The following is an 18,719-nucleotide window of genomic DNA, read 5'->3' on the forward strand; positions in this document are numbered from 1 at the left end:
AAAGCAGTGCATTTGACAAATACAAGTGAGCCCACATTCTTCATGTGCTCTGGGTGAGCCTACTGACACCTGGTGCCTCTTTGAGAGCCAGTAGTGCCTGAGACCATGTGCCTGAGACCATATCCAGCTCTCGGGTAGAGGGTCCAGGAAAAGACAGATGGCACTGTCTCTCTGAGGGGCAAGGTTTCTCTGCCTAACCAGTATTTAAAGGTTTTGATTAAATTTTGAAAAAGAAGAATGGTAGATGTTCTCTCATTGAGGCTGAAGCTAGGACTGATAAACCGGTCAGCAATACCTCATCCAGCTGCTACACCAGGAGTTAAAGGCTGGGATTCTTTCATCAAAATAAGATCTCAGGTCCACACAAGATTCTTGAGCAGTTGATTGGCCTCATAACCAATCCAATAAGCTGGCTTGTTCAAACACACCAAATCTGCTGATTTTTGAATGGCAGGCACTTATTTGAAACTTGACTCAAGGGAAGAATGTAAAAGATATAATTGTCTTCTCAGATTATTAGAACTAAATCTGGGAGAGAGAACAATTCCCAGTTTGCACCATGATGAAGTAACGTTTTACTTCCATGAGTGCATCAGTCTTTATACAGGGAAATATTAAGGGTCTGCAACATTGGTTCCTTGCACTTCTAATTCCAGCCACATATTCAGTGAAAATATTAGTGCTCCAATGGTGTTTATATTTCACACAACACATTTTATTATGCTGTCTAGTAGTCTAAGAAAGGAAAATAGAATGGAACCTTCCATTTCGTTCAGATTACTAACTCTACCGAGAACTCCATATAACCAAAATTGCCAACTATCCAAAAACTCAGTGTGCAGAATGAGCTCAAAGAAAGCAACTCTCCACGTGGCTTTGTGTGCAAAAGAATTTCCATGGAGAGATGACTAATCCTAGAGTAATATGTCACAACTATAATTACTTTAATAATATTGTAATTAATTAGGAAATATTCTCCACCTTCTATCGCTTCATTCACCTTCCATTGCACTGAGTCAAATAAACTGCAGTTAACAAAGTACTTTTGTTTCAAAACCCCACTATAAGGACAACAAGATGCAGTAGTATCCAAACAATAAGAAAAAAATAGTAGTTTTCTTCTGAAAAAAGAAATATTGAATTTTTACAAAAGAGGGCAGAGGAAGCAAGTATTGCTGGCTGACATCATCCGTCTGAATGTGCATTCATTAGCTTTACTATCTAAGTCTCCTATAGAACGTGGGAACCAGCAGGACCTTTTAAGGAGTACCTGTTCTGGTTTTCATAATGCCTCCTGAGCTGTGCTTCACCTACCTAAGGAAGTGCTTCTATTTTCACACTTGGAGCAAAGAAAATCTCAGGAAAAGTGAGATTTAGAAGATCAGGAGATGGAGTCTTGTCTGCTAAAAACTGAACAAGTCTTTGTCTTTCAGCTGGACTAATGTAAAACCTGAAGCCTTAAAAACTGATCTCAAGAGCTGAGTTGAAAGAATAAATTTTCCCTAAGATGAAAATTACTTAAAGTAAATTTTGCCTAGTAAAATTGGGAGTCACTTATCTTTTCTAAAAAAAAAAAAAAAAAAAAAAAAAAAAGGAATGGGAACACCTAGAAAAAGAATCCATAGAAGCAGTACTGAAGCAGCTATTCATAATTAATTATTGTGTTCACTTAGATGCTGACAGGACACAAAACAAATGAAGTGGAAAAGCTGCTTCTCCTAGAACTAGGGTACAATATATCTTAATACTTAGGAACAAGAAATTGGAAAATGGGAGGACTGCAACAGAGTGAAGAGCTGACAAACACAGTCATGAGTGAGAAAGGCTGCATTGGTTATGACGAGGTAAGTGAGGAAACTGACTGTGAGGTGAGGAACTAGGAAGCTTTCCATAGAGTGAGGCACTTGATCAGGACTGATGTGAGACCCTTGTCATTTAGATGATAATCTAGAGTAAACCTTTCCCATCTATCATGTGGCCTCGCAGGTGTTGAAAGAACTGACATCACAGACAAATTTTCAAATATGTAAATACAGGCAAATAAATAAAGGAAAAGCTGATTACAAAAAGACACCTGATAGCTTTTGTCTGAGATTCAAGTTAAAAGGTATAAATTATTCCCATAGCATGATTGCACAATAAAGTAAAAAAACTCCTCAAGGAGAATGTTATATATTTCATTTATTATACATCACTCTTATGTTTACAACTGAAATACATCTTTTCTTGGGGACTGTACCATCATTTATTTTAAATCAATGTTTAAAATTAAATGGTAATCCTCAAGAGAGTGAAGACTCTTCAGTTACCAGCCCTTCCAATTCAAAATCTTTCTTTCATGTTTCTATTTAATACTCAATCCAGGGTTTGAAATTAATTAAAAGATATCCTTTCTCTAATCTTTTGATTATTAGCTTCAAAGTTGTTTTTTTTTTCCTCTTTTCTTTCTCTTTTTTTTTTTTTTTTCCAATAAAATTATAATAACTTCATCTTTGTCTTTTAGCAGTTGTATTGGGTTTGCATGGCCAGGTTTTGGCAGGACTATAGGGGTAGCTACAGGGCTTCTGTGAGAAGCTGCCAGAAGGTTCCCCTGTATTTGATGGAGCTAATGCCAGCTGGCTCCAAGACCAGCCTGCTGCTGGCCAAAGCCAAGCCCATCAGCGACGCTGGTAGTGCCTCTGGATTTAAGGGGAGGGAAAAGTTAATGTTACTGTGCAACAACATTCAGAGAAGAGGGGAGTGAGAATACATGAGAACAACAGCGCTGCACACACCGAGTTTAGTGAAGGAGGGGGACAAGGTGCTCCAGGTGCCAGAGCAGAGTTCCCCTGCAGCCTGTGGTGGGGGCGACCATGGTGAGTCAGGCCTGCAGCCCATGGAGGTCCATGGTGGAATAGATATCCCCATTTGCAGCCTGTGGAGGACCCCAGTTCCAGCAGCGGAGGATGCCTAAAGGAAGCTATGACCCCATGGGAAGCCCACACTGGAGCAGGGACCTGGCAGGACCTGGGGGCCCATGGAGAGAAGAGCTCACAGTGCAGCAGGTTTGCTGGCAGGACCTTGTCCCCTGTGGAGGACCCACACTGCAGCAATTTGTTCCTGAAGGACTGCACCCTGTGGAAGGGGACCCATGGACCATGAACATCATGGAGATGCTCATGATGAGCTGCATCCGGTGGGAAGGACTCACATTGAAGAAGTTTATTGGAAATTGTCTTCTATGGGAGGGACGCCACACCGGAGCAGGAGAGGAGTGTGAGGAGACCTTCGTCCTCAGAAGAAGGAGCAGCAGAGACAATATGTGATGAACTGACAGCAGCTCCCATTCCCTGTCCCCCAGTGCCACTGGAGGAAGAGAAAAAGAACATGGTGGGTAAAGGTGAGCCTGGGAAGAAGGGAGGGGTGAGGGGACAGTGTTTATAAGATTTGCATTTATTTTTCATTTTTACTCTGATTTGCTAATTAGTAAATTAAATTAATTTCCCCAAGCTGAGTCCATTTTGCCCTTGATGGTAACTGGTGAGGGATGTCTCCTTGTCCCTATTTTGACACATGAGCCTTTTGCAGTATTTCCTCTCTCCCTGTCCTCGTTCCTGAAGAGGGGTGTGATAGAGTGGCTTTGGCCAGGGACAACCCACCAGAGCAGTATATTCAAATTGTTATTTTCATTATCTTCTGACCAATAATCGAAAGAGAAGAACTTGTTGAGGGAAAATGATATGATAGTCACTTCTAACTAGTCTATTTATGGTGTTAATTGTAGTTTCCCTCTATCAAAATCAAATATAAGGAGAAACTGTTAAAAGGATGCCACGTTTATTGTCACTCAGTGACTTGTTTTGCTGCATCTTGGGACACAGATTTGCCACATGATATTCAATACCCATTTCACATGTGGAAGGTACCTTTTTCTCAAGATCTTCATACAAACTGAGTACTGCACTGTGGGGGAATGCAGCCACTCCCTCACAGTTTGCAGAGTCTGGCCTACATATGGAGCCAGGAAATCTGTTCTACAAATGTTTGTCATCTATTCATGTTTTCATCTCCTATTAGCATCCTGACCCTTTCATAGCATGCTTGACCTGATGTTTTGTTTGTGTGAGTTACATAGGAGAAATACAGGACTTCAGCATCTCAAACTAGCAATACAATGCATTTCATCACCTTCATAGAAGATTTTGAAAAGAAAAGAATAAATAAGACTCATGGCTGATGAAAATATATTCAAAATCAATGGACCCATAAAACACGGAGTATATTACGTCTGTGTTCTAGATCATTTCAGCTGTGACACTTTCACAGGCTCTGGTCTGTAGAGAAATAGCCTTGAAGTACTAATATCCCTCAGCTTCATGCTGCCCCGCTCTTATGCATTCATGAGGTCTTACTGTCGTTCAAGGGGTCCACAAGGACACTCATCTTTGATTGCAGAAGTAGGGATTTATTGAATATTGTCTGTACAGGATTGGTAAAAATGCACCCCCTCTACTCAAATATAGATTTAAACCCTGCACCAGATCTCTCTACTGAAAAGAGAACTCAAAACATGCATGACATCTTACTGTGGGCTCAGCCCCTCATTTGGATAGGGTTTCCTGAAACTTGTAGCTCTTCTTAGACATGGTTACCTTTAAACATCTCTGCAGCTAGGATTGTGGACTGAGAAGTACACAGGTTGGAAGTCTTCATTCCAAAAACCTACTTTGAGCCTGCTCCTAAATTTCTGTGGAAGGCATAGTCAGTGTATACCTTTCTTTATAAAGACGAAGTGAGCAGAGAGTGTGGCTGCAGGAATGCATGTATTTTCCAAAGGAAAGGGAGGAAAAAAGCCATGCAACAATACAAGAGTCTGCTAATGAGGTCACACTTCACTCAGTGCAACAAGCAATACAATTTTCTGATACTTAAAGAAAATTGTTAATATAATAAGACTTTTATCAAAGATTAGTTTGAAATGGAAGTTGCTAATAAGAGGATAGAAAGTAACTAGAACAGTAAGGGAAACATACCGTAACAGCAACTTTCACATAATTTGAAGACTTTTGTTCTTTCATGTCACATTAGTGACTTTCATATACCTTTTTGCAATTTTCATGTGGTATTAGTGGCATTTGCGTCTTAGGAGCAACTTTTCATATATGCTCTCCTAGAGACTTTTGGCATGTGCTGGCAGCTTTCATATTTTATTTAGGATTTTAACTTACTGTCAAATGCTCCACTCCACAAAGATGAAAAGGAAGTCATTGATGTTACATTTCTTAAACTTCTTAATAATAGGGTAGATAACAATAGCTGCAGTTTGAGGAAAAGAAAATCCCACACCTTTGTTGCAATTTGGGGAGCAGCCTGTGTGGTCCCTGAAACCCGCAGCAACACAAATGGAAAATTATATTTTATGGTTAATTAAAATTTCTCATAGAAAAGTGGCCCCTGAAGCTCTCCCAGAAAATAAATAGGAAAGGAATTAGAAACTTGTTGGTTGTTTTTCTCCCTTGAGCAGACTATTCATCCCACTGTAAGACCGCGGAGAGAATGAATGATGGAATATTTGACTGATGTAATTTATGGTGCTCCATATGACAGCCTATTTCAGAGTGCTTGAGGTTTTTACAGTCTCTGGTAGTAGTACCTGCTGCTGAAACAAGAGATTACTCTCCCTGGACAGACAGTAATTTAATAGTACAACTGTGTAGCTAGCCACCTCCTACTGTATTTCACCACCCACTCCAGTCAGCTTTTGATAGATAGGCCTCAGCACTTGGAATATGAAGCACTATGTATCCTGCTTGCAGTCTTAGGAGATACGTCAAGGGTGAAAAACTGGAATGAAAATAAATAAATAAAAGTATTAACAAAGTCAAGTAAGCACTGGTTCTCAGTTTTGCTGTTTTTACTGGAACTGTACACTGAAAGGATGAAGTGTCCACTGTATATTGGGTGCTGCTAGCTTTTCAGGCACATGGTCAACACTGGGAAGGTTTCTGGAAGGAAGGTTTGTTTTCTTGTTTGTTCCTTTGTTTTGAATATTTGACCACAAAATTATCTCAGTTCTCACTAAAGTTACATTTTAAGAATCAATCTAAAATATGTATTTGTGCCTTTTCACTAATTTATACAATGCTGCTTACTCTGTGTATAAAAGCAAAGTGGATTGGAATCTTTCAGGATAAAAAATGATTTTTTTTTTTCTCCAAGAGCCACAGTCCCAAACTGCAGCTCTCAGACTTTGATGCATTCACAGGCATTCCATGTGTCTCCCCTAGTTTGTATAGCAGGGTGGCCAGGGTCCTCACAGAAGACTGCAGAAAGGTTTTGCTACCAGGGCTGAAGGTATCAACAGCACAGTGGGATTTCCCTGCCTGTACTTGGGGTGGCTGAATGGGATTTGTATCATCTTTTCAGACACTGCATCAGAGAGTGAAACTAGTAATGGGCTGTATTTTAAGGCACTGGGCAGATCCTGGCCAAGTTTAGGGAGCAGCTGTGTGTCAAGGAATGTCAGGTAACCTGAAGGTGCTTCCAATGGCTGTTCACAGCTAGTTTTTCAATTTCTCCTCTTTTCCTTCTCTCTGGAGAGGCTCAGGGCTGAGCTCCTGCAAAAAAGGGTGTCAGTGGGAGCAGGAGCAACTCTACCGGATCACTTTTCCACTAAAAATACTTCAAAGCTCATAACTCCAAGTCACAAGTAAGATCATGGCACAGTTGGAGACATGCCATTGTACAGGTGAAAATATTTGAATTAACCAGATAATGGAAAAAAAAGAGGAGCCTCTGTAACTGCTGATGCAGCTATGACATAGCAAGGAAGATGTCTGGCCTGGTCCCTGGATTAAAAAAGCCTATGGAGGTTTCCCACCTATGGAGTCCAGCATCAGCTAAATGGTGACTTCCTAATTGTCCAGCTCCCCCTTTCTGGTGAGAGAAAGCTTTCATTGGGACAGCTAATATATATAATACCCCATCTTTCAGTCTGTTTTACACCATGTAGGCATGTAAGATACTTGTAGCCTGTTTCCCAGGGCCATCAGTCGTGAGCCTCATGACTGAAGGCAAACCAGTTGCAAGGTGGAATGGTCAACTGCCTGATGAAGAGCTTCACTGTTCCTGGCTGTGCTAATAGCAAATACACTTCTGTCTGACTACTACTTCATGTTTCTTTTTCACTTCCTGAAACTACTTAATTCTAGCCTTTCCAGCCATACTACAGAAAAAAAAAAAAAAAAAAGCTTTTAGAATAGCCAAGGGAGTTCTCCCAGTGCAAATAGTCCCATGAATATTTATTCATGGTAGGATTTGCTTTGCTTTTTGTGAGCATTTCTGTGAATAAATTCTTACTCTAGATCTAACTAGATATTTGTGATTTAGCAAAAAGCCATGTAAATCAATGGATTTTATTTGCAAGAGTCTCTGTGAATCCTTCCTCTCCCTTCTCTTTCCCCTCCTTTCTCCACTTTAATTTTGTTTCTTGGCTCCATATTCAAAAGGAAAGGAACAAATATGCTTTTTCACCCCTTGCACACACACATATCAGCAATTGATTAAGAATGGGACAGGTCAGAGCAAAAAAATCTTGGACAGCTGCCAGTATAATTTGCTACTAATAAGGAGGGGAAGGAACATCCAGCAACATTTATTCTCTGAGGATGCCATCCAGCATCTGCCAATCACTTCTGCAAGTATCTGAGTGCTCGCAGGCCCCACTGAACTCAGGTGGGCTGAAGGGCTCCCACGTGTGCTCAGCAGCTTGCAGAATCCATCCTTCGGTGCACGGCTGCAGGAGCAGAGCTCGGTTCTCAGCCGCTGCCACAGGGGAGGCTCTGCTATCAAACAATCCTCACTGAATAAAATCTGGGTTAAGTCTTCAGCCTTCTGCGGTCATGGTGCTGTGATGTCCTTACCCAGGGAAGCGGCTTTAGGCTAAGAAGAGCACACCGAGCACCTAATCTGGGCACAAGGCAAACCTGGAGCTTTTCTTCACAGGCTGTCTCTGCTTGTCAGAAGTGTGTACATCCTCAGTGCTGCAGCCAGGTGTCCTGGAGCCGGCAAGTGTGCTTCAAGCTTTCTGCTAAGAAAGCCCCTGCTACAACTCTCAGTCCTTAGATCCTGTTTACAATCTCCCAAAAGGTTTTCTTTCACTTTCTTTTGGTCCAACCAACCCATATTATATCTGGTAGTGCATCTCCCTGTGTTATTTTCTAGAAGCCTTGGTTTTCTATGCTCCCTTTTTGCCCTTTCCAGCCTGTATCATAGTTTTCATTACTGCTGTCCTCTCAGATGCCCTTGAACCCTCAGAAAAAATTTTAATTAATTTTTGCCTCCTTAATCCACCACTCTTTTTACCTCCATGTAAATGTGGTCTTAAATACCTCCCCCTGTGCCTGACCCTGATTTACAGGTTTCTAATCACTGTATTTTCTTTGTTTTTTTTTGCAACTCTTAAAGAAACAAAATCCAGGCCCAAATGATCTTTCTTCTGCCTTCAACTCTTCATCTTCAGTCTTCTTCCTGCAGGGAAGGACCCCAGAACTGTGTTGCTGTATTTTTAATACTAGATTCACTATTACTTCAGGAGAGAAGTAATAAAAGTGCAGATTTGAAACGATTTAAACTTGGTCTATTTAACTACTTAATTCTATCAGAGCCATTTGGATTTGGACTATCCCCTTCAAAAGGGTTCTCTAGAACACTCTATAGCAATTTAAAGAGAGATCAAATGCCACTCTCTGAGAGTAATGTCAGTGCTACAGATTTTCACTTTATATTTTCAACTTTCCCCTCAAAAAAAGCTCTGCTTAGTCACACAATTAATGGTTTTGAAAACTGAACCCTGTTTGTTAGCCACAGGGCAGGCTTGCTGCAGGCACCAGCAAAACCATAAATACCTTATATTTCCTGACCAGAGGCTCTTGAATCTGACTTGACACGATGAACACCAGGGCTTAGATGGCAAGTCATATCTTCTAAATTTGCCCTGCCTAAGCAAACAGATAACATTTGTGCTAGCTTTTTGTGCTTAATTTTTTTTTTCACTGCCAACTTTTGTCTTCCATAGGATCCTTAGAGCTCAGAGATGGTTTTCATCTCACCTGGATGTCCTTGAGAGAGGATGCAAATTCAACTGGGCCAAATTCAGCATGGTGGCCCAATAAAAAAAATGTCTTGTTTGTGGCATCAAGATAGCACATTCTCAACACTAGGCCCCCTATTTTCATATTCTTAAATAGGATTTCAAGGTGAAATGCCACCCTCTGCTCATGTCAGCACTTCTGATCAGCGTACAAACCCCACAGGCTGGGTCTTAACTGCTGATTATAGGCAAGGATTGAGGCTGGGTATTAACTATGTGAAGTGTCACCCAAGTAACAATGAGAAAAATATTCATGTGAATTCTATGAATATTTGTGGCATGTCATATTCCATGACAGCCATTTGAGCTCGGGAATGCTGCAATGGGCTGCGACATGATGTCACCGACACTGTGTTGGTTGTACCAGGGAAGTACTATTTTGTTGGCCAGAGACATAAATGCAATATTAAGAAATGCCTTTTGATCCTACCCATATCCATTTTAGGGTGCTAACAGTTTTCTCAAAGTTCTCTATTCTGAAAATAATTTGAAATCCCTTCTGTAATAGACGGTTCAAAGATAATTCCTAATGTTCTGAATAATATACATTGACATCAGATGTTGCTGCTTATTATTTCTATTGTTGTGATAAAAATGCATATTAAAATTTTTGATCTCTTCTTTCAAGTTAATTCAAATACAGAGAAATAAAATTTAGAAAACAACCATAAATTTTGCAAACCACCCACTTATTCTGCAAAAAATCAAGCCTCTCAGATTATCTGCCAATTATCTGTCCTTCTTTCCATCTCCTGCAATCCCTCCTGTGCCTGCTTTCTGCTACCAATGCAGGCAAGACAGGCATGTCCAATAAAATACTTGTATGGTGTTTGAAGAAATATGCCTTTAGAAGGTTCACAGTATCTACACATCTTCAGCTTCTGAGGCTTTCTAAATCCTGCTAGTAAGTCTTGGTTCTCACTGTGCATGTTTTTTAACCCCCCAAGTTGAAAGAGCAAAATATTTTTTTTTTCTTTATTATTATAAGGACTGAAAATACCCATATAAAATCCTCAATGAGCAGCTGCTCTGCAAGGACGTGATGAGTGTCCATGGTACTGCTGCAGCATGAGCATCTGTCACTCAAGAAAATGTCATCTTGCCCAACCAAATCCCTTGTGCAATCAGTGTGGAGAAAGCACTTGTTTAGAAAGGTTTATGGGCCGACGTCTGTTTGAATGAGTAACATCTGGGCTAGGATGGGCAGGATGCACATTCCTGTTTCACCAAGCCACTGCATCTTAATAGCAAAAGGTGTTCTTTAGCTCTTCACTTCTTTAACTGAAAGGAGAACCTGAAACAGTCTTGAAATAAATGTTGCCACTTCTGTGTGTTTAAATCACATTATTTTCTAAGTCTCAGTTGGAAATAAATCACAAAAAGGCATTGATAATCTTTAGGCATCACGGTTTATCATTTGCAATAAAACCACAGCAGATATTTGAGACAAATATGTTATTTTTCTTGGACATGTTAATCAAATCAGCTCTTCACAAAAAAAAACTAAAAACCCTGCCTATTAAAAACAATAGCTTGCACAGAAATGGGAGCTGAACACGGCTTTCATCTGTGTGGAAGCAAAAACAATGGATTCAGGAATTACTTATGATATCAAGTTATATTATGTACCTAAGTGTCACACAATATTATTAGATCATGTGAAAATTATGGGTGTTACAGAACCGATATTTTTTTAATTTTAAATGGCTTGAGAAAATCTCACCAGTGCATGTCTAATACTCATATAAATCTACTGATTTTACTATTGTAAATCAAATTCTACCTCCTTCAGTAGGACTAATCAGCACTAATTAAGGAAGTTTTCTTATTTTGCTTTCACATTTAAAGGCTACCTTTTCAATCCTTATTATACACACAGCACTTGCTTTGCTAGAATGTGCCACTGTAGGTTAAAAAGTACTCAGCAGAGTGATTTGTCTGTTTCATATTTTAGCTTTGTTGTTGAAATTTTTCATTTGCTTTTGCTTTGAAGTGCAGAGCAGCACCCTTTCACTCACCCACTTTTTTTTTGTTGAAGGCAAAATGTAAATCACGAGAATTTATTTTCTTTGCTAACAAACACTTCTTCTTGGGGTTTTTATCACCTTTAGATATAACTTTCTAAAAGATACAAATTAAATCAGACTTTTATCAGTTTTCCCAGAGGAATTTCACCTTCATTTACAGAGACAATGTTATGCTTTTCTCCATTCTTTCAAAGAATTAACAGAAAATGGGAAATGGGGATAAGACTGATTGCTACATCACTAGTTGGTAATCTAATAGATCTGTTGATGCTTCTGTACTTGAAGATGTGTCAAGGTGGTATATGTATACCTGGATGTATGTGTGGCACTCTCCATGCACCACACATACAGATATAGAACACTTTTGCCCCAAGGAATCTTTTACTTTAAAATAAACCCCATACTTTTCACCAAAAGTTTTTGCAATTCCATGCTAAAGATTATGAGGTGCTTTTTCTGCAGAGCTCTGATCAGCAGATTTGATATATGGGTATAGATCAATTTTTTCTTATGGCAAATCTATATGTTATTCTACTTCTTCATTTGGTACTATTTGCTGAGTGGCTGTTACTTGGGAGCAAAGGTCAGTATCTTGCTGTTGGAGCAGCCGAGTAATCTTTTACTCCTCATAAGGGTAGTCAGAGATATTAAATCACAGTTGACGTACCTGAAGCACAGCAACTTCATCCATATTTTATCTGCTGTAAATTTAATACCACAGCACTTTTTAGGGTGATGTATTTATTAACTGGCTGTGGATGAGCAGTACAGAAATTCAGTTTGTTCAGGAAAATAAAATGAAGACACTCTGACAAGTTTATGAAGTAAGCACAATAGCTATTTATTACTTTTTAAACATGCAGCGCACCTAAATGTTTTTAGCAGTGTTTGCCCAAATAAATGAATAAAGCTTCCCAAATCATCTCTGTTTACTTTTCTTTTGAATTTTAATAAAGTTTTTGCCTTATTTTAAAAAACACATGCTAGCTTCCTTCATAATAAAATGCATTCTTTATGGAAATAAACGTAGCTAAGTGTTCAGATAAGCTGGAGAGGGGCATTGTGGGAAGAGAAACAAATCATTCACAGCACACTGTATATTAATCCCATCTTTTCAATTTTTGGTTCTAATTTATTTTGTTCTTTACATTCTACTATAACCAAAATAAATGAAGCCATGAATACAATAAGTTTTTAAATGCAAGTACCCGCCTTCTACTGGCTTCTATTGCATTTGAATAGCACTTATTATTTTTATTCAGTGTTAGTCTTTGTATTTCTCGTGGTAAATAATTCACATGACTTTTTCTTTTCTTGTAACCAAGATATCCTTATGTTAAAAAAAAATCATTCTAGATATTTTCATCCTTCATTAACCATGACTTCCATCTTTTTATAACATGGCAAAGAAAGATATTTAGATGCTAAGAAGGCTTGCTATAGTGCAAAAAAAGGCAACTGTGACCTTAATGCCTTTGTGTATAGAAGTGCTCATGATTTAATTTGTGATCTTTGAAACCTGATGGCCGACTCAGTCTGGAAATACTCAGATTTGGCCTACAGCCACCCCAGAAACATGCCAAGTGTGGTGTGGTGGGTTTGCAGACCACAGTTACATCAGAGGAACGGCACTGGCAGAACTCGAGGAGCCGCCCGTGTTCTCCAAGTGGCCTCGGACTGTGAGTATTTACTCCTCGAACTCCGAAGGACATCCTCTGGAAATCAAATGTCTGAGGCTATATATGTGCTTTAGATGTCAAGAGAGATATTCTGCTTTTCTAGGTTTGTTTATAAAACGGATGGATCAAATGACTGAATGACTACAGCAGCGCTTTACCACTCTTTTGGCTGTGGTATTTGTTGTCTTGGGACAGTCCATGAAAAAATAGCCACACAACACTGTAGCTTCTTGTTCTTTGCCTGCTGCATCATCAAAAATTTGATTATTCAGGCTCTTGGAGATGAGAGACCAAACAACAAGACCTCTCTCTTGAACTCTGCCCATGCTGAGGCAGGTAATTAGGCAAGTCCTTATTTGTGCCAAAAAGACAGGAACAGAAAGATAAATCCACAGGGAGGTATGCCTCAGACTGCATCTCCAATTTACCTCAAGAAGTTTGGAATACTTTTCATTTTTCTGCCTCCAGGTTTATGCATCTGCATTCCTTTATGGAGATAATATTGTGTTGGTCTTCATCCATTTCACAGATCCTCACTGCTGGATCACCTCCTTTCTCTTGCTGTTCAGTGCTTACTGCAATTTATTACCCAAGGACCCTTATTATTAAATATAATCTCTCATTCTCACTTTCCTTTTTTTCCTTTTATTTCAGGTTCTCTGACCCATTTAGTCCCTTCTTGCATCCTTCTTAAATTTCTCACAGAGATTTTTTTCTGTGTACCAGAAGTAGAATTTAGCAGCCCATTGGCAGCACACTGAGGCCAAAGGGAGAATGCCCTTTGGTTTCAAGGTGCTCTGGATAACCAGCTAAGCTTCCATGACCACTTGTCTTCTCTGTTGTAAAGCTTTACATGAGTATTATGCTACAGAAAGCACCACAGCAGAGAAGCTGGGTGGCTCCACAGGCTCAGAGAGGAAGGCTATAACCATATATTCATCTGCCAGTCAGAGAAGGGAAACCCTGGGGCAAAACTTGCACAAAATAAGCCCCATTATTCAGACTGCAAAGGGGGGGAAAACCAGAAAAATTTTGCATTCAGGACTGACATACCAGCAAAGAGTACTGGCACAGAATAATACTACTACATAATAATAGCAATAATATTTGTACATAATTTATCATTATACACTACAAACTCAGTTCAAATCCCAGTACCATGCTATTCTTTTCCAGCTCCATATCCTCCTCCTGCTATACTCTTTTTATTGGCTTACATGTGCTGTGGAAATTAGTTTTATTCTAATTTGGAGCCTTTGAGGAAAGGCTGAAAAAGCATGTACTAGTCCATAGTCATTAAAAAACTCAAATGACAGTATTTCATCCTGCTTTTGAGGCTAAAATATTAGGCTTTGAAACATGAATCACACGGCTTAGTTGAGGCTGTGAAGAAGCTTAGGATCACAGTGTTAGTTAAAAATAAGCTTTAATACATAAAGCTGAGGAAGAGGAAACATAGCAAATACCTCAGAAGTCAAAGCACAGCTATGGAGCAGCTCTGAGTTTGTATATACTCTACTGCTCTGTTATTAACCCAGATACTGTTGGAAGCCACCAAAGGGGAAGATGGAGAAGCTGGCATATTTAGAGGGAGGTCATGGGTAGCATGTAAGGAAAACAGTGTGTAATAGGTCTTAAAGAGTTAACTGTTTGCAATGTCTTTCTTTGCAGAATAACAAATGATATATTGCTTCTCCGTCCCTCACCATTACTTTTTTAAAATATTTTTTTTTCCTTTCCCATGCTTTGTAAATCCAATATTGGCAAACAAAAATGAATGTTACAAAACATCCAATCAGTCCATACTGAAATGTCCTTTGCAGTGTCCTGAGCTGCCAGTTGCTCTGACTCTTCTATGGTTTAAATACTATCCAAAACCAATTCCCACAGTGACACACATCAAAACTTACACATAGCGAAGGGAAAAAGAGGATGAAAAACACATCTTCAATCTTAGCTTAGGAAACCTTAGGGAAGGTGTTATCAATGCCTCTTCTCACAGGACCAAGTCTCTTCCCTGCTCCAGACTGATCCTGGGCTACCCATGGCTTGCAGAACCGTGAGTTTTGTTAGGCTCATCCTGTCTCTTTTCCCTCTGAACAGCTCTGGCCCTCTTTCTTGCTATTGGCCATTGCAGGAGCCATGTCAAAAGGCTATTATGAGTCTGCACAAGGGAAGGCCGTGAAAACTACACTCTGGAGAACCGAATTTCAAAAGCTCAGTTAATTCCCCAGAGGAAGCCTAAGGTAAAACAATAATCATCACCTCGTTCCCCTCCCACCCGTCGGAGCACAAGTTCCTGATTATCTGGCTGGCTGCAGCGAGCGGAGGTTATGCTGCTGCTGCTTCGACCTCCTTCTCAGCCAGTGCCACTCAGCTACTTATCAAAACAGCATGAAGCCACCTGATTCTAGGGCTGCATTTAAAAATAGTATCCATTTATCTTTTTCTTTCTTTTTCAAGAAAACTTCTGCAATATACATTGATATTTATAGCTTAGATCCAGGCAGCACAGTTGTAATTTAGGAAGAATACCTGAGGTGCAATACTGATCATTTCTGCAATAGGCAGCCCATTGTTCTTAAAATTAAGGCACCAGAAAAATGGTAGCAAAAGAAGCATTTAAGTATCCAGCTTGCTGATCTCAACTCCATTTGCACTCCTCTGCTCTGAGTGAGTTCCTACAGGGAGGAGAAGGGGCTTAAAGGCATAGTCCTCAGACAATAGCACTCTCAGAATGGTTAATTATAGTACAAAGCCCTAAGAAACTTAAGTGGATTTTGCATGGCTTTATGGAAAGTGGAAATTATTCTCTTTACCATTTGCCAAACCACACACATATTACAGCATAACAGATAGAATTTCAGGGCTTTCACAAAACCAGGTTACACATCAATTTAATTTATTTCACTTGGTGCTTGACAGTGTTGCACAAAAAGCTCTTGACCACATTCAACACACCCTATATAGCAGACACCTGGTATGGTCTCTGCAAATTTTTAATTTGATGCCAGCTCATACTAAGTTTTTAATATCCTCAGCAGAAAGGGAAACAAAACTTTTATGAAAGTATTTCCAACAGCAGTCTTTAGGGGAAAACCTTCCCCAGCCATGCGTCCAAACACCCTGCCACATGGAACAAAAGAGAAAATTACTATCTTGACCCACCAGCTCACATTTCTGTTCTTGCCAGCCACTGAGGTTATGCCTTAGTGTGGTCTCTCATCCAAAGGGGCAACCACAGAGGAGACTATAAACTGGAAGGTAATTTACATCTCATTCTTTCTTTTTAGAGTTAAGTTGGAGACATGGTGAAAATTAGGGTTCTGAGCATTATGGTTTCAAGATTTACACTGGAATGGAATAGAGGGAAAAGAAGGTGAAAAGGCTAATATGTAGAGTCAAAGCTTATGGACAGCCACAGTGTTTTAGGCAGGTCAGAGCTGCTGAGTAAACTATGCAGCCTTAATTAATGGACTGCTAAAACTATTAAAGTGTCCCCTGTTGTCATCCAAGACATGCTACCTGAGACCTTATTGCAGCTTAGATAAGTGTGCAACAAAGGTACGTATGGATGGGGAAAATGTGGTGAAGAGACTCAAATCGCTATCCTGAAAAGACTTACATGTGTGCTTGGTTTCACAAAATCCTCTTCTCTGGGCTTATTTGGCCTGTAAGAAGAAGGCTCAAGGGCTGACCTTGCTCTCCACAGTTGCCTGAGAGAAGGGTGTATCCAGGTGGGGATCAGACTCTTCTGTCAAGTGACAAGTGATGAGAGTAAATGAATGCAAGTTTCACAGGAAGGTTTAGATTGGATATTAGGAAATATTTCTTCCCTGAATAGATTGTCAGGTATTGGAACAGGTCACCTGGAGAAGTAGCTAGGTCATCATCTCGGGGGTATTTAAAAGATGTGCACATGTGGCACTTGGGAACATAGTTTAGTGGTGGACTTGGCAGCGCCAGGTTGGATTTGATGATGCCAAAGGTCTTTTCCAATCTAAATGATTCTATGATTCTATAACTAATCCTACAGAAATAGTTTTGTCAAAAGGCCTAGTTAGTGAATAAAGGTAAGCTCTGCATATGAATCCTTCCAAGGCCATTGCTTAGTTGTGATAGCGAGGAGGTATCTGTTGGGAGACAACCATCAGGGTGTGCACAAGCTAAACCACAACATCTGTCCTTTAGGATATATGAGGTTCACTGAAAGTCTGGGACCAGTTCTTAACAGTCTGTGGCAGACTGAGTGCCCAAGGATTTGCTAACTAGATAGGCTTCTTATAGCTCCCAAAATAGACACAGGTTGCTGTACATGTAAATAGAACAGTTATTTTGGTTAAATAGAGCTTAACTGTTTCTGATACAGTCATTTATTTGTCAAGTCTGTTTTATGTTAATTTAATTATAAGAAAATTGAAAAGTGTGATACATAGCTAAGCCCTTAAGGCTGGTTAATCTATTTGGATTGTAACAAATATAATTTTTATTAGCTCAGCCTATTTGGATGGTAACGAGCCTAACCTTTCAGTAGACATTACAGACTCTGAATTATAGTCTATTTTATGTAAAACCAGCATTTAGTTCAACAAAAGAAAAGCTTTTTTTCTGTCATTGTGTTAAGGAGTTGCTATATTAATGGGGATGTAGTAGGAACTCAGAAGTAAGGGTTCCCTCCTTTCTGAATGTGCGTGGAAAATTGCCCAGGTAAGTTGTAGAGGCAATAGTAAATCAGAATCTAAATATATATTTTTTTCTTTTTTTCTGAAAATGACCATAAAGAAAAATATTTTTATGGTCATGAAGAAAAAAAGCAATCAACCACTGTCCAAGTAAAATCTTTCCCTGCACAACAGGGAGAAAAGAAAAATAAATCAAATCAAAACCCCTAGCCAAATTAAATCCATCTGAAATAAATAAACTAAACCAAGAATAATTGGCAAACAAATAATACAAACAGATATTGCCTAAATTTCTAGGAAAAAATACCATGTTTGAAACTCACTAATCATTTTAGATCTCTTCGAGCAAAAATGTCCTTATTCTTACTCAGTTCACATTCTTAATAAAATGAAAAATGCCCTGCAAAATTTGAGGTTCTTATCACACTACCATTGTGTAACTTCTGACTCTTTTATAGCAGTGGAAGTAGGGCTTCCTTTATGTTTCAGAACACTTCTTGAAACTCAGAAGTGTTAAAATTAAAAAAGTCCAAAAACACTATAAAACCCTCTCAGAATGCCCCAGTGGGGAAAAAGCCCAACCCAACTCGTGAAACTTGTGGAAGTGCATGTTTTCACTAGAAGCTCTTTGTGAGACTTGGTTGGGGTATTATTCTGAACTTGAGCAGCCTAAACTGCTCTTCTCATGAACCTGGTGTTGCCGCGCTGATGTGGAGAGAGGGAATGTGCAAGAGGGACATACACTTTTCACTTTACCATATTTCAGGCATCTATATGAAGACATTGCATTGTATAAAGAAAATATTTTTTCACACTCTTAAGCATTCTTTGCATTTCCCATGGTAATGATTGACTATATGAGTGTTGATCAACTTTTTTTAACTGGAACCAGAAAAATGTCTTAGCAATGCTGAGAGAAAAATATTAGACCTATTATTATTGAGGATAAAACTTTCCAACTATGTGATTTTTTTTCAGAGAAGTTAAAAAAAAAAATAACCAAAAACCAAATGAAAAATAGATTTGTCTACCAGTGCAGTTTTTTTGGTGAGAGGGAGAGTAGCTCACATTTTTACAGGGAGTTCTGACTTTTCTTGCTATGTGTGCCACAGTGTCAGGTGTAAGAAATGTGCACACAACTGTAAAGGAGAATAATTGATACCTGAAGTGATTTTTAAACTTTCTTAAGTGTTGTAAATTT

Source organism: Pseudopodoces humilis, chromosome 2 (assembly GCF_049639895.1).
Source record: "Pseudopodoces humilis isolate 2021_Gansu_Grassland_sample_001 chromosome 2, ASM4963989v1, whole genome shotgun sequence".
In the NCBI taxonomy this organism is placed as follows: domain Eukaryota; kingdom Metazoa; phylum Chordata; class Aves; order Passeriformes; family Paridae; genus Pseudopodoces; species Pseudopodoces humilis.